Here is a 13,954-nt window from a genome sequence, read left to right on the forward strand (position 1 = left end):
GGTTTGAATGCCTCAATTTTTCAAAGTGGAGCGAAAGCATCTTTTTATTCTTTTTGAGTTTGTGCTCCATGGAGGGGGATGCTGTATTTCACCACAAAGTGAAAAAAATATTAGAGAATAATGCCTTAAAGAATTAATTTCTGCCAGCTTTCCTGGAGAAAGCAGATGTAAACAGGTTTTATCTGAAGGAAGAGCCTTCCATTTGTGAATATTACTTACTGTAGTTTAAGTACTGGATTGTTTTTTATCTAGGAAAACAAAGACAGCAGCAGTGAAATGTTGTTAATTTAGACTTTCTTGATTTGGGCTTCTGCTTAGAAAAGGATTTTAATGGGCAAAGAGCTTTTACAGAACACAAAATATATAGGGAAATAGCATAATTAGCAGGAAGAAAGAAAAGATACTGTTACATCATTGACAACATTAACAACTATGGAAACAATGATGTCATCCTCTGAGATGTGAAATATTTTTTTCCCACACTTATGATAACTTGAAAAATTTCTTCTTGTTTTTAGAAATATAATGTCCCTATCAGGACAATAATTCACAATACTTTTGCTTGCTTCTGCACTCTTTATATGGAAGTGTATGACACTGGTGTATTCCCAAGGACTGACTGGAAGATCCATGAACACTGAGAGCCTGCCTACAACCCTTGTAACTACAGTGCATTTTTGCTTGCTTCACTTATTTGTTTTCCTTTGTGCTTTAGTAACAACAGGACTGTCCAGCTGCTCCTTGAAAAAGCACAATAAAAAAGATTCCTTAGTTGCAGCTCACACCTTGAACTCTGAACAGAAACATGAGCAGGACAACCTCTCTCTTCCCTCCGCTGTGCTGTCACCTCTTTGCTCTGCTGAATGGGACAGTGTTTTTTTGCGGTAAGGTGTGAAACTCTGAAATACAAGACAGGAGATGAAACCTCTTCTGTAATCAAATTCATGACAATGGTGTCCTGAGCTACCATGTAACATGTTTCCCCACCACCTCGTTTTTCTTCAAAAAGTGATCAAGGTGTGTGTAAAGTAATTCATTCTTTCTTTTTGGCCACTCTCCCAAAGAAGAATATCCCCTGATGCCCATATACCCTGTATGGATGTGCAAAGAACCACGTAATTTACAGAGATGCATCATTGAGTCTGAGTCTAAAAGAGTCCTCCTGCCACCCCCACCCTAACAAACACCTGTTGGGCACTGATTTTAAACGCTTGCTTCAGTCTGCACAAGAAGCTCCTTTCCTTGATGTATTGATTCTGCTGGCATCCTAAAAGCATCTCAGTTGGATTCCCCATATTTTCAAAGGCAATCTTTCAGACTCAGACATTTGGTGCTCTGAATTCATCTAGTCCTTTAAGGTCACACAGCTGAGGCTGGTGGTGTCCATCCCAAGTGTCCAAAACAGAGATAATCTTCTCTGTCTTGCATTCAAAAAGGTCATAGGAATGCCATCCTGTGTTTGACATAGGAAGAACGGTCTGCTCTGTAGTATACAATGTGTGATATGTGGCAATTTGGGATTTTTAATTTTACTAACAAATATTTTAAGCAGATGACAGCAGATGACAAAGCATTACTCTAAGAGGGTTTTTAAATGAGAATTTGGAAAGGAAATGTCTGTCATGCTTTTAGAAGACCACGTGCAGGTTAAATAGGAGTTTTAAAACTAAGGTAATTTTTCCCATGAAAACTGATCTGCATGGAGCAAATCTGCAATTAGAAGTCATATTAGAAAATAAATAGTTTAGATGCTACTGTGTTACTTTCTTGCTATATATTGCAATGAAAACATGTGAGAGACTGAAAAATAATATTGACATAATGATTATATTCACATAAATGATGCATTCCATTAATGTGCATGAAAATGGATGTCTGTGTTGCAGTCGCACTGTAAGTTGTTGTAGTAATCAAGCAGGTAGTAAGAGTTTTAAACAAAATGATGAGGAAAAAAATTAATTCCATTCATCACTAGAAAAACAAGAGTAATGCTCATCACATTTATGATACCTGGTCAAGGTCTGGTTTATGAATGCTGTGGCCAAATTGCTCTCAGTGACATAAATGTGAATTTTGTTCTGTTACTACTAATTGTTGTTTGGCAGCTGCTAGGCAGCCACTTCAAAGATTTCCATTTTACTAAGCATCATCAGAGATGTGGATCTTCCCCAGAAAGTTTCAGGGGGATCACTTGTTTGAAGCCAAATACCATTTGAAGTGTAGTAGTGGAATTTACCCACTGAGATGCCAGGCTTCTGTAAGCTACAGCAGTCCAATATCAGTGCCAAACTGAACAAACATTGTCACAAGTGACCTGATGAATCACAAACCCTACTTTTCCCATTCTTATAGACAAAAATAATAGTGCTGTCATTAATTAATACTATATACTGATTAGGAGTTTAATTGAAAATACCTGGCTTACCCCTGCTCATTTGATTTTTTGGGTTTTTTTTTGCTTAGTGGTAGTTGGGAGCCTCTTTTTATTATGGTACATCAGTTTGAAAATTTTCCCATTATATTGCTGCATTTTGAGGTGTTTTAAGGATCTCACCTGTGTTTTGCTCAAGAACATGGACCACATACTTCTGCTGCTTGATGGCATAAGACTCGTTTAAAACTTGTTCCTGTTATAAGGGGCCAGTGTGTAGATTGTTCAAAAGCTGTGTGGATGTGGCGCTAGGGGATGTGGTTTAGTGGTGAACATGATGGTGCTAGGTTAACTGTTGGACTTGCTGATCTTAGAGGTCTCTTCAGACTTTATCTGATTCAATGATTCTGTGAGTTTGCATCCACTGATAACCTGCTGACGTAGAGGTCTATAAACCCTAGCCATAGATGAGGTGGCTTTGCTTAAGTGCGCGCAGCGGAGGAGTGACACAACTGCTGTGCATGTGTGCCCATGAGGGGTGAGGTTAAGTCCGTATGTGTGGCTGATTCACTAACAGGCCTATAGGGAAATCCTGCACTTCGCAAATATTAGAGCAGCTCATTCAGCCCTTGAATAATGACACCAGCTCAGAAGGTGTTCGTAGCAGTTGTGCGGTGACAAGCTGCAGGGAGGGTGCCCGTTCTGAAACCGCGCCGGGCAGGAGCGGCGGTGTCGGTCCCTCCTCGTTCCTGGCTGCCATCGGCTGCCGGCGAGGGCTTTCTGCGCGGGGCAGGGTCGCGGTCCGGAGCGCGTCTTCCCGGGCCGAGGAAGCGTTTGATGTGCGAAAGCCCCGTTTGGCGGGATGGCTCCGGCTTCCTTGCGGGGCTGGGGCTGTGCCGGGGCAGGGCGAGCCCGGGCTACCTCTCCCGGCCGCGCCTCCCCCGCGCCGCCTCCGGCCCGGCTGCCCCTTGGTGTCCGGCCGCGGGGGCGCAGCCCGGCGGGTGGGCGCTGCCCCGCCGCCTCCCGCGGGCCCGCCGCCAGCGCTGCCCTGCCCTGCCTGGCGGGGCCGGCCGGGGGCAGGAGCCGCCGGGGGCGGGGGCGCGGCGAGGAGGCGGCCGGGGCCGGCGGGCGGAGCGGGGCCGGAGCCGCGGCTCTCGCTGGGAGCCGGAGCGGCGCTGGCAGCACGCCCGAGGTGAGCGGGGAGGGACGCGCGGACCGAGGGGGGAGCGGGCGGCGGGAAGGTGCCCGCGGACGGGGCGAGGGGGGAAGGATTTTAGCTCCGGGCTGCCGTTCTGGTGCTGCTGGGTGCGGCCGTGCGGGTGATGCTCCGGAGGCGCACGGCGTGCGGGGACAGCCGGCGCGATGGGGCGGCGGGAGCTGCTGCTCTCGCTGCTGTTCGCTTTCTGATAGTGCCACTTGGGGCAACTTGCGCCGCTCAAAAGAAGTTTTAAAGAAGCTGTGTTATATTAAATCTTCCTTTAGAAATCTTGAGCGTTTCAGGCTTATGCTTTTTGTAACTTTTGTCTGGTTACCCCTTTTAAAAGCGAGTGGGTTTTTTATTAGTAGCTATGGACATAGGAAACGTTGTGCTGGTTTCGTAGGAAGACCGAATTTGTTCATGTTTCAGTCTTAGCAGGAAAGCATCATGCTAATTGTAAGTGAAAATGCCATATTTACCCATCAAGAAGCAAAAATTTGACATAGCTAATAAGAAAAGGAGACACTAATTAGCAGTAAACAGAGATTGCAGTAAGGCAGAATTGTGATTGACAGCAGAATCATAGTAGTTTTATTCATTATAGAGATGAAAATAAGGAGTGTGTATTAGAGGATTTTGAAACATACAAAAATTGCATTTGAAAACAAGTTCTGGGCACAGTAAATGAGCTGACGTATTTTCAGGAGGTTTTTTTGGGAATTTATAATTGTACTTTACAGTAGCACTTCATTCATGTATTGATGTTCTTTGGAAGAACTATGAAATTACTGTCATTGAAGACTCGTTTCTGTGTTAAGCTTGGTGTTTCTAGGAAACTGGTAAATAGTTTAATGAAGCACTCCTGAATGTTTTGGCTTGGATGTTTTCATTACAAAGCATTTAGCTAGCAAGCTGATAACCACATCTGAAAAGAGAAAAAAAATATGCATAGCAAGGAAGTTTTTTTCTTTTTCCCCATAAATTAGTCAGTTGTGTTAACCAAACAGGTGAACTTTCTGTGACTTCACCTACAGCTCTTGAGCGCCAACCATGAGTTTCCCTGATGCTTGAGATGGTTTTACTCTGGCTTCCTGAGTAAGATATGCTAAAGCTAAGGAGCAGAAGAAACAGCAGTGCCACTCGTGCAGTTCATTTGTCCTGAAAGCTTTCATGTGGTGGGAAGTGAGTGCAGTGTCCATGGGAGCAGCTGGGCTTGGAGAGACCGTGGTAGATGGCAGAGCAGGATTCTGAGCAGCAGCTGGTCTGCAGGAGTCCTAACCAAGTGTAACAGTGTGTGCAGTTCAGATTCAAGCTTGCAGTCCTTGGTCAGCATTTTCTCCTTGAATCACAAAACTACTGTAGTGATGGTTTTTATCTAATGTTTGACTTCATTTTCAGGCATCACTGCAGAAGCTGTGTATGAGGCGTAGGAGTGAGAATGCCATACAGTTTGGCATGGGATTGACAAATTTTATGGACTTCGGATGATACTGAAAAACTAGTTTGAAACCATTAACTGGTGCTGTTCTTCCTAAGTGATACTTGTGTGACATGGAGACTCTGGACAAACTGCAGTCACACCTGACTGACCAGTCCTGAATATCTTTGCAGGGGCCCTCAGTATTCTGGCAGCACCCTCTGCTGCCGAAGTGGAGAGTGCAGCTGGGGCTGCATCAATTTCCCTGAAACCAGGAGTCAGAAATGTACCTGAGCCTTATTAGGTTCTCTGCTCCCTTTTAAAATTTTGATGAGTAAATGCTTTGACACTTTTCTTTGTGCAAGATCCCTGGAAGTCAAGGGGGGTCTTAGATTATCCTCAGTGTTATCCATACCAAAATAATGTGCTCCTAAAGATCCTGAGAATCTTGGTGCAATGACCTTCAAGGAAATCATATGTATTCTGACTTAGGAACATCTGCAAGGGGATTAGCAGATCTGTGGAAGAAAAGCAGTGGGCTGCTGAGTGATGTTCACAGAAAACCTGGGTTGTCCAGAAGAGACCAGGATTTTTCCCTCTCTGCAGAATTCCAGGCACAAATATGAGCATGCAAAAATTATGTCAGAAGAAAAGATCCTCAGATACAGTGTCTTATCAACAGTGTAATTACTAGTGTCAGTAGGAGATTCCCAGTAATTTGAAACCTAGCTGCTTTTGAGTTCACTGTTTGCATTTGAAGTACATTCCCAACTTCCCTGCCAGTTGGGAGTCAAATCTTTTCTTGGTTTTTGAGCACTTGTCCAAGCTTTTTTATGAAATGCAACTAGTGTCTTGTGCAGCACAGGGTTTTTTCCTCCCAAGGACTGTGTATTTTTTGTTTGCCAGCACCTTTCAGAGGGTGAGAGGCTTGTGCTGGGGAATCTTTGCCAGGGAGTGCCCAGTGGTTTCCCACAGGTGCTTTCAGCAGCTGCAGCCCAAAATCTTTCAGCAAATAAAGAAAGACAAAGTGATGGCAATTGAAGCTGAGTGCTTGAGGATAATTTCAGGAGCTAAATCTGTGGGGAAAAAATCTTGGTAAGCTATGCATTATATAATTGTATTCTTTATGTATTTCTTTCTTTTTAATTACGTCAAGGTAACACTTTGCTTTCTCCTACTCTTTGGGTTGTGGGTCAGTTTCAAGGCCAGAAATTGTTATGAAAAGAGAGTTTAAAATGAAATTAAGAGGTCTTTTAAGTAATTCAGTCCATGCCTCAGGCTGAGAGCAAGATCTTGTAAAGCTTTAATAATTCTAGCTTAAATTTGCTTAGTAGATACATCTATTCTTTATTCCCTCAAAGCTTCTGTTTCCTTGCAGGATGATCACAGTGAGGACATGAATTACTTACCTGTGGAGTTTGCCTTTTGGCTGTACATATACCTGGGGAGATCCTGATGGTTCCACATGGTTACTAATATTAAATATAGTTCGATCTTTAATGTGATGGCTGATTTGCACTAGATGCTAGGAATTTAGTCAATCCCTCTGACACACACATGTATTTTTACCAAGATTTGGCTTCCCTTCAGTGATGAGGAGACCACAGGTTTCCAGGCAATCAGTTCCAGTGTCTCCTTATTTTCACCTCTAGAAAAATTAGTCTTAGGTGTTGTCTTTGTGCTAGCTCAAGCCCAATTCTATTTGTCTGGTCTTGAGTACGTCCAGTTACTTTTGCTGAACTTTGCTGTGCATTTTTCAGTCTCTCTGTATGTTCCTCAAAATGCAGGACTCAGACCTGAGCATTTCTTTATTTATGCAATTGCTTTTGTGCATGCATTGTCATAGCAGCTGAATATTGTGTTATGGTGTCTGAATAGCACCCCAGCTTCTCCCAAACATTTCTTCAACTTCTTAAGAATGTTTTTGAGTGCTAGCCTCATCCTCCAGTTCACATGGGATTTTACTTGTCTTATGTCCACAAGGCCTATATTTTATCCTAGAGGGAATTGAAATGTATTTGACATGGTTTGTTCATGACCAGTGTTGGCTGTTGTTCATGTCTGTTTGTTGGAGTATTTTTGGCTGAATTTAGTTTTCTCTAAACTTGAGATCAAAGTATAAGGAAGAAAGGCAGAGCAGTTCACTCAGACTGAACTGTGGGTCTTGTGTTCAGGCTTTTGGACCGAGCACTATTTTCTGCTTCTATCTTGCATTGCAAAGTTAGGGTAATTTTTCAGGCTGGAATTCAAACTCAAGGAGATTCTTTCTGAAGAAAGTATTCAAGAATTAAGTCAGAAAAGGTAATGTTTTTTGAAAACTGAATCATAAATAATGGAGGCCAAAAGCTAATTCAACTGAATGGTTAGAAAAAATGCTTACTTGAGTTCGATGATGCAACCTAGAGAGTTGTACTGTCAAGGAAAATGGTGGAAAAAGCTGTTCTTACCAAACCTGCCTCTTTGTTTAAAAACTCTTTTATCCCATAATCTGAGCAAAGTTCAGCTTGAAAAAACCCAAATAAACAACAAAAATCTCCCAAAAATGTATGTTTCATAAGAGGCCGAGCTTTGGGGCAAAATTGTAGGTTTGGCCCAATTTCTTTGCATCTGTCACTGCGTAGCTGTGTCAGTCCTATACGTGGAATGAAGTGTAAGCCATAACTTTCTGTAAAAATGGAGCTTTATGAAAACCTTGAGATTTTCCTGCCCATCTTACTCATATGAGGTGGAGGCAGGATGTTGATTTGTCAGATCTTTCCATCTTCTCATATTACCACTGGTGGCATCCCAAGTGGTGCTACAAATGAGCATCTTTTGAGTAGTCAGAAAGTTGACTGTGTTGCAGCCTTGTCCTCAAGTCATGTGTGGAAATCACAGAGAAGTCTTTCAGAATGAAAGAGTGTAGCACTTGTGAAAAATATGGGGGAGAAAGTATGAGAAAATTGAGCAGGAACCAGTTGTATCTTCGAGGAGAAGCTTATGCCTTTTTGCTCTCTGTTGTTGTACCTCAGCTTCACACAGTGGAGTGACATACCAACCTTTATGATTAATGGATCCAAAGCTGCAGAGACTTTGAGGAGAGGTAATTGTCAATTGTTGTTGCAATCTGGTGAATATATAAACCTGATGCAACGACATTTTTGGTCTAATTATTTGTCAGACAGTTCACTGCTTAAGGGATTTAGCAGGCAGTACTGTACTTTGGTATAAGCCAAAAGAATTTCATGTTGACCTGCTGGTCTGGTTGTTGTCTGGAGAATTGCCACCTCCACCTCTGACATTTGTTACTCCTTCATGCATTTTAACACTTAGAGACTTAAAGGTAAAAAAGTGGTGGGAATTAGGAGATAGGACCTGAACAATTTGGCTTGTTGAGTGGAAGGATGATTCAGGAAGCATGAGGATAGGTAACCCTTGGGCTGTGTTACTTCAGAGATAGCTGCGTGGTGTAGTTGTACAGCACTCATTTAAAGTAATAATGTTTCAACTGTAAACTGATCCTAGTAACCATACAGGAAAATCCACTTAAATTTTGAACCCAGCTGTGAAATGCATGACCATGTCTGTGTTCACGGGGTTCAGACTGCAGCTGTTATGTGGCGTCCCCGGATATTAATCTCTCACTATTAATCAGCAATGAAATTAGCTTATGGTGAGCATTACAGATGTTTGAAATGTCATCTCTTCAGCATCATACCTGGAGGGAAGATAGCAGTACATGGGTCTTTCCTTCTTTCATGCCCTCCCTCCTTGTTTTTCTAGGAGATACTGTTCAACTCAGGACATAAGAAACGTACTTTGCACCACTTGTTTTGAACTGGAGTTTATCACCCATCCTCACCTGCCTGGCCTTGACAGAGATACCGAGTTTGAAGGCCTGACTTGTTTTGCAGTGTGGCAAATACTTCACTTGTGTGATTTTTGAATGCCTGTTGTTCCAGATTCATCACTAGAAAGAATACTTGAAGTGGACTGAAACTAGATGTGCCATGTGTTAGCCAAAATAACCATGAAGCATTTACTGAGCAGGTTACTTCAAAGACCTGAGTGATTTTAAACTTAATGGTCCTTTTGAGACTCACAGGACTATTCTTTTCCTTGAGTAATTTGCAGAAGAGGAGACTTTGCTCCTTTAGAAAATGAACAGGGCTAGTGATTGTGTCAGTTTAATTATCCAGACCAAAGACAGTCTTGTCTTTTAACTAACCTCTATTTGCAGCTCATCTGTTTTTTAGCATTTGACACTGGAAACTAACTGTAGAGAACTTATTTTCTAGTGCTACTGATGTTTATGATGTTCTTCTGTGGAGTTATGGTGATAGTGCAATGGCACTGATCATATATCTGCAGATTTTGGGCTGTTGCTTCAGACACAATGTATTCTTGTAACAAATCGAAATGTGCACACTAAGCAAGTGTATTGTTCTTCCTGTGCTGAAATGTGGCTTTGCATTGGCTTGGCAGCATAAAAGGTACTCAAGCTGTAGCATATAAACATTCCATGAAAAGGAAATAGGATATTCGTTGCTCCTCTTTTGAAAGAGAGTTTGGGAAATGTTGCTTGCTGGGCTTCTTCAAATAAACTCCTGGTCTCCTTTGGGACAGCTCTGCTGTCCTGGCTCATCCGGTGGCCCTGTAACGCACTCAGGAGGTGTTTAAGGAGCACAAGGGTGATGGGAAGTGTCAGATTTGTCTCTGTTCCTGCTTTGCTGAAGTTAATGACCTTTTGGTTTCTGTTTTAGAAACATTCAGTGAGCTGCACAGAGAAGTGCAGCCCCTTTATTACTAATCCACAGTATAAATATTAGCCTTTTGTACTCACTTTGCTTTGCTAAGAAGATCACATCTGTGTGTGTTAAGTCATAGTTCTGTATTCGAAAGGATATTTGTATCAAGCAGGGTTTCAAAGTAACAGAGTGCCAAATGATCACAAAGATTAACTTCTAAAAATTTTTTCTGGGTTTCTCAATTCCCCAAAGGAGAGAAAAGGGCATCTTGAAAGGGGGTGCTACCCTTTCCAAGACAGCTGTTTGCAGAGGGATGAAATGTAGAAGTGCTGGGAAAGGAAAACCTGGTCATGTTCTGTAGTAGAGCTTATCACAGTGATAACAGATCTACTGGGATGGGCAAGACCTGGACTGTGGAGAGCCAGAGATGTTATCCATCTTTGGAGGTTTTATTCAAGACATTTACCATGGGAAAAATTGAGGTATTTAGTATTTCCATGGCTTCACTTAATTGTAAATGTTATCTTAATTTATGCTTTCTGTTCTCTTTTACCACAATCTTTTTTTCCCCCACTGCTCTTTTGAGGAACCCAATACAAGTATGAAATTTTGGGGAACAAATAGCCTGATGATGTGTCAGGATGTATGAAATTGCTTAAGTGTCCGGTAGCATTCCCTTGAGTGTGAAAGAGGGCACATTTGTTTGTTCCAGCAGTATTTGGTGTCCAGTACACATTATCATTACCCAGAGTGCTCAGTGGAATTTGAGCTTCTTCCCAGCCTTCGAAATACTGAACTTTTGATGGCTAAGGAGTAAAACATAGTAATTTGTTTGAACATGTTGTTTATAAATGTTTGTTCCGCTGGTGTCACAGGCAGTGTCTGCGGTCCCTGTTTCTGGAGTAAGTGGTGTGAATAAAAGCCAAGCAGCCTGCATGAAATGTAAGCACCTTAGGAGCTCCATGAATACCACCACTATATCCTAACCTAAGCCGATTGGGTGAAAAATGTGGTTTCCTGTCTTTGCTTGAAAAAAATATTTTTCAGGATTACTGACATGCATACTGCAAATTTAATTTTCATAAATATTTCATCTCTTTCTTATGCTCAATTTAATGTATCAAAGCCACACAGTGCAGGAGACATCTGGGATTGTGCTTAAGCAGCTGGGTTTCATTTGCAGGAGGTTTCTAGCAAATTTCTCTTTCTTCCCAAACACAGAATATCTTGGTGACTCTGCAGAGCGCTGGGAAAATCAGCATGAGTGACATAGCTTCAGAAACAGATGGGCTTAGTTTCTTCCTTTACCTGGGTTAGGTACCATCAACAGTTTTTCATTTGAGGCTTTGTTTTGTTACTGGTCAGCCTAAGCAGCAAGAGAACTTTTATTTTTTTTCTAACCATGGCAACTTGTATACAGAATGAACTTTAACAGCAGCCAGCTACATTTTCCTTTAGTAGTAAAAAGGATAGAAATTCTAGTCTGAAATGTCTGAAATTGACTATCTAATTCTATATTGATATATGCTGCAATCAAGCAACATATATATTAAATAAATTATTAATTTAATACCTCTTCTAAAATCTGAATGCATATTAATTAGGCAAATGTGACATTATATTAACCTCTTTTCTATTGTGACTGAGTAACAAGTGAAAACTCAGTATTTTGTTTAAATTGTTAAATGTATTCTGTTTGATTAAGGGCCACCAAGTAGATTTTGTTGAATGAATGATGGCTGCCTGTGGGAAGTCACCAGCTGAAAATACAGCTACAGATGAAGAAATAACATTTCCACCTTCTGAATCTGTCATTACCGACTTCAGTTTTGCAAACAAATTTAGACTTTGGGAGCATTTTTTCAGATCAGTCTTCAAAAAGCTGGAACATCTCATAAGCTTTATTATTTTTTAAATGTAGTTTTCTGTATGTTCTCTTAGCAGTTCAGTTGTTAGTAGCTTCCTGGAGATGTACTTTATTTATTGTTTTTGCTGCCTTATAAACTGGAAAATAAGTAAATGTTTACCAGAGGTCATCAGTGAAAAGAGGGACAGTATAAGATTTTCTGAAGTTATTATGGGGTTTGTAAAATTTTACATCTGGTTCCGTCCAGATCAGTTGTTACTACCATGTCTTCCCTTTAAAAAAGAAGGAGAGATAAAAATTCTAGCTATAGCTGTAAAGAAGAAAATTCGAGAAGGTTTTTGCTGCAAAAAGGGATAGCACAGCTGCAGTAGGCATTTTAGCTGGACAGTGAGGATTAAACTGTCTAGGGAGCGTCTTGTTCATGTGGGAAAATTTGGGCATGGAATTGCTGCCCTGTATGAAATAGAGATGCTGGTATGTGTAATGGTTTCTCCTTGCTAGTGGCTGTGTTACATGTGCAGAAATTCTCTTAATTACAATTCCCATGCAAACCCAGATTCCAAAGTGTAGTGATATTCTGACATTTTTACCGGTCCATTCTCTTTAAAATGGGGTTCTCCAAAATGTTTGTGATTGGATCCAGTATCTTTAGCAGCAGCCAGTGATAGCTGGCACTATCATTGGGGGTGGTTTTTAACAGTACTCTGCAGTGCTTTGGTTTTTGAGGGGTTTTACTTCTTGTCTTAGGCTGGCTGTTCTCTGTGACAGAGAGATGTATCACAGAAGATGCTGTGCTTTCTACAACCTGAGAAGGATTCAGTCTGGAATATCTGCTGTCATTGTACTTCGTTATTTTTTTTTTTAATTAAGCACTCTATTATAACTTTGACATAAATCCCCCAGAAATTCTTTTTTTTTGGGGCCAAAAAAGAGTCCTAGACACTTTCTATGTCTGTGGACATGCAAGACAATCATGTACATGTTTTGTGCAATAATAAAATAGTAACACCAAAGAAAAGCAGACTAAATGTCCTAAACAAATAAAATGGAATGCCACGAAGTTATGGAAGCACATCAACTGCCTGGACAGTTTTTGTGTAGAAACCTAACCTTTTTAACCAAGCTTCTTTCCCTTGGAACATGTTTGTGCAGTCAGCTAGCATCCAGCCACCAAAGAGTGCTAAAATAAACCTAGTGTTACAGCCTTCCTTTTGTAACAACTATCTTACGGTTATTTTAGGTAACAAAGAGAAGTAAAGCCTAGCTGGTGTAAAAATAAGGGAAAATAAATTCTGTCTCTAAAACACATGGATTTTAATAGGTGAAAAAGTTCTTGTCTTTCTGCCACGTCTATAAGCAATGTGATTGCAGTCCTGTGAACTTTAGAGAGCAAGGAGGGAGTTCAGTCTGGGACTTTACAGCCATGGGTGACAGCACCTACTGACAACAAACTCTGCCACCTGTGTGCTTTCATGTCCTGGCACTAAGATGACATTGTTGGTTCTGGGAAGCACCTTCCTGCTCTCAGTGAGCAGTTCTTAGATGGGTGTTACATTGGAGAAGGGCTGCAGCCCTGCCACGGACATGCTGGGAAGTGGAGGACAAATAGCAAAGATGAGAACTGCTGCAAAAATTCTCATGAATGGTGCACTGCTCCCACTTCTCTCCAAGCAAACTGTTTGTACTAGTGGGCAAACACCTTCCACACTTGGATTGAAGAGCTAGAGGAGTGCTGTGGTCCTGTGGTTAGATTTGCACTTACACTAGTTTAGGTTTAACACTTACGTCTACACTAGAAGGATTTTTCAGAGCTAAGTAAAGTTTGTGGTGTTAATCTTTGTCACATTTTTATATAAATATAAAAAATATATAGAAATCTGTGCTTTTGAAATTGTTGGCTAGAATGACAAGTTTTTTCTTTCTGTGTGACAGCATTAATGATTTTTATATTTTCGGTGTGCCTTGGCATGCTATTTTTTCTATTTATACAATAAATAGACAGTATTAGGGGAAATTTCAGTTATGAGCAGTGTGAGAAAGAGCTATTAAACCCATCATTGCAAGCATTTGGTATAACCCTACCACTCCTTCTGCTCCAGTTTCTCTTGTCTGTTTAATATTTTGGTGGTAGTAAGCAACTCTTTACCGAAGGAAATTATACAGCTAAATTTTCTGAAAAAATTTGTGTTTAGTTCACTATTGACTTTTCAAAGATAAAAAGCTTTGTAGAATAATCCCACCTAGATGATCATTTGATTTGTGGATCCAGATCCACAGAAGTTCTGCAGTTGAACCAAGTTTGGCTCATTTCAGTGGGAGTTAGTCACAAAGATGCCCCTGTGAATCTGGTCTGTTCTTTTGTTTTACCTTCTCT

General features: G+C 41.2%; 1 protein-coding gene across 13 annotated transcripts in view; it reads left to right on the top strand.

Moving 5' to 3' along the window:
• Window positions 1-13,954, top strand: part of BMPR1B (bone morphogenetic protein receptor type 1B) — a 258,012-nt gene that overhangs the window by 169,092 nt on the left and 74,966 nt on the right. The window contains exon 1 of one of the 13 annotated variants that reach the window (XM_069013113.1): window positions 3,505-3,563. The exons of the other annotated variants lie outside the window; for them this stretch is intronic. The gene's annotated coding sequence lies outside the window, so the exon portion shown is untranslated. Of the gene's footprint in view, window positions 1-3,504; window positions 3,564-13,954 lie in introns of those variants that run through there. 13 annotated transcript variants of the gene reach the window in all.

Source organism: Aphelocoma coerulescens, chromosome 4 (assembly GCF_041296385.1).
Source record: "Aphelocoma coerulescens isolate FSJ_1873_10779 chromosome 4, UR_Acoe_1.0, whole genome shotgun sequence".
In the NCBI taxonomy this organism is placed as follows: Eukaryota; Metazoa; Chordata; class Aves; order Passeriformes; family Corvidae; genus Aphelocoma; species Aphelocoma coerulescens.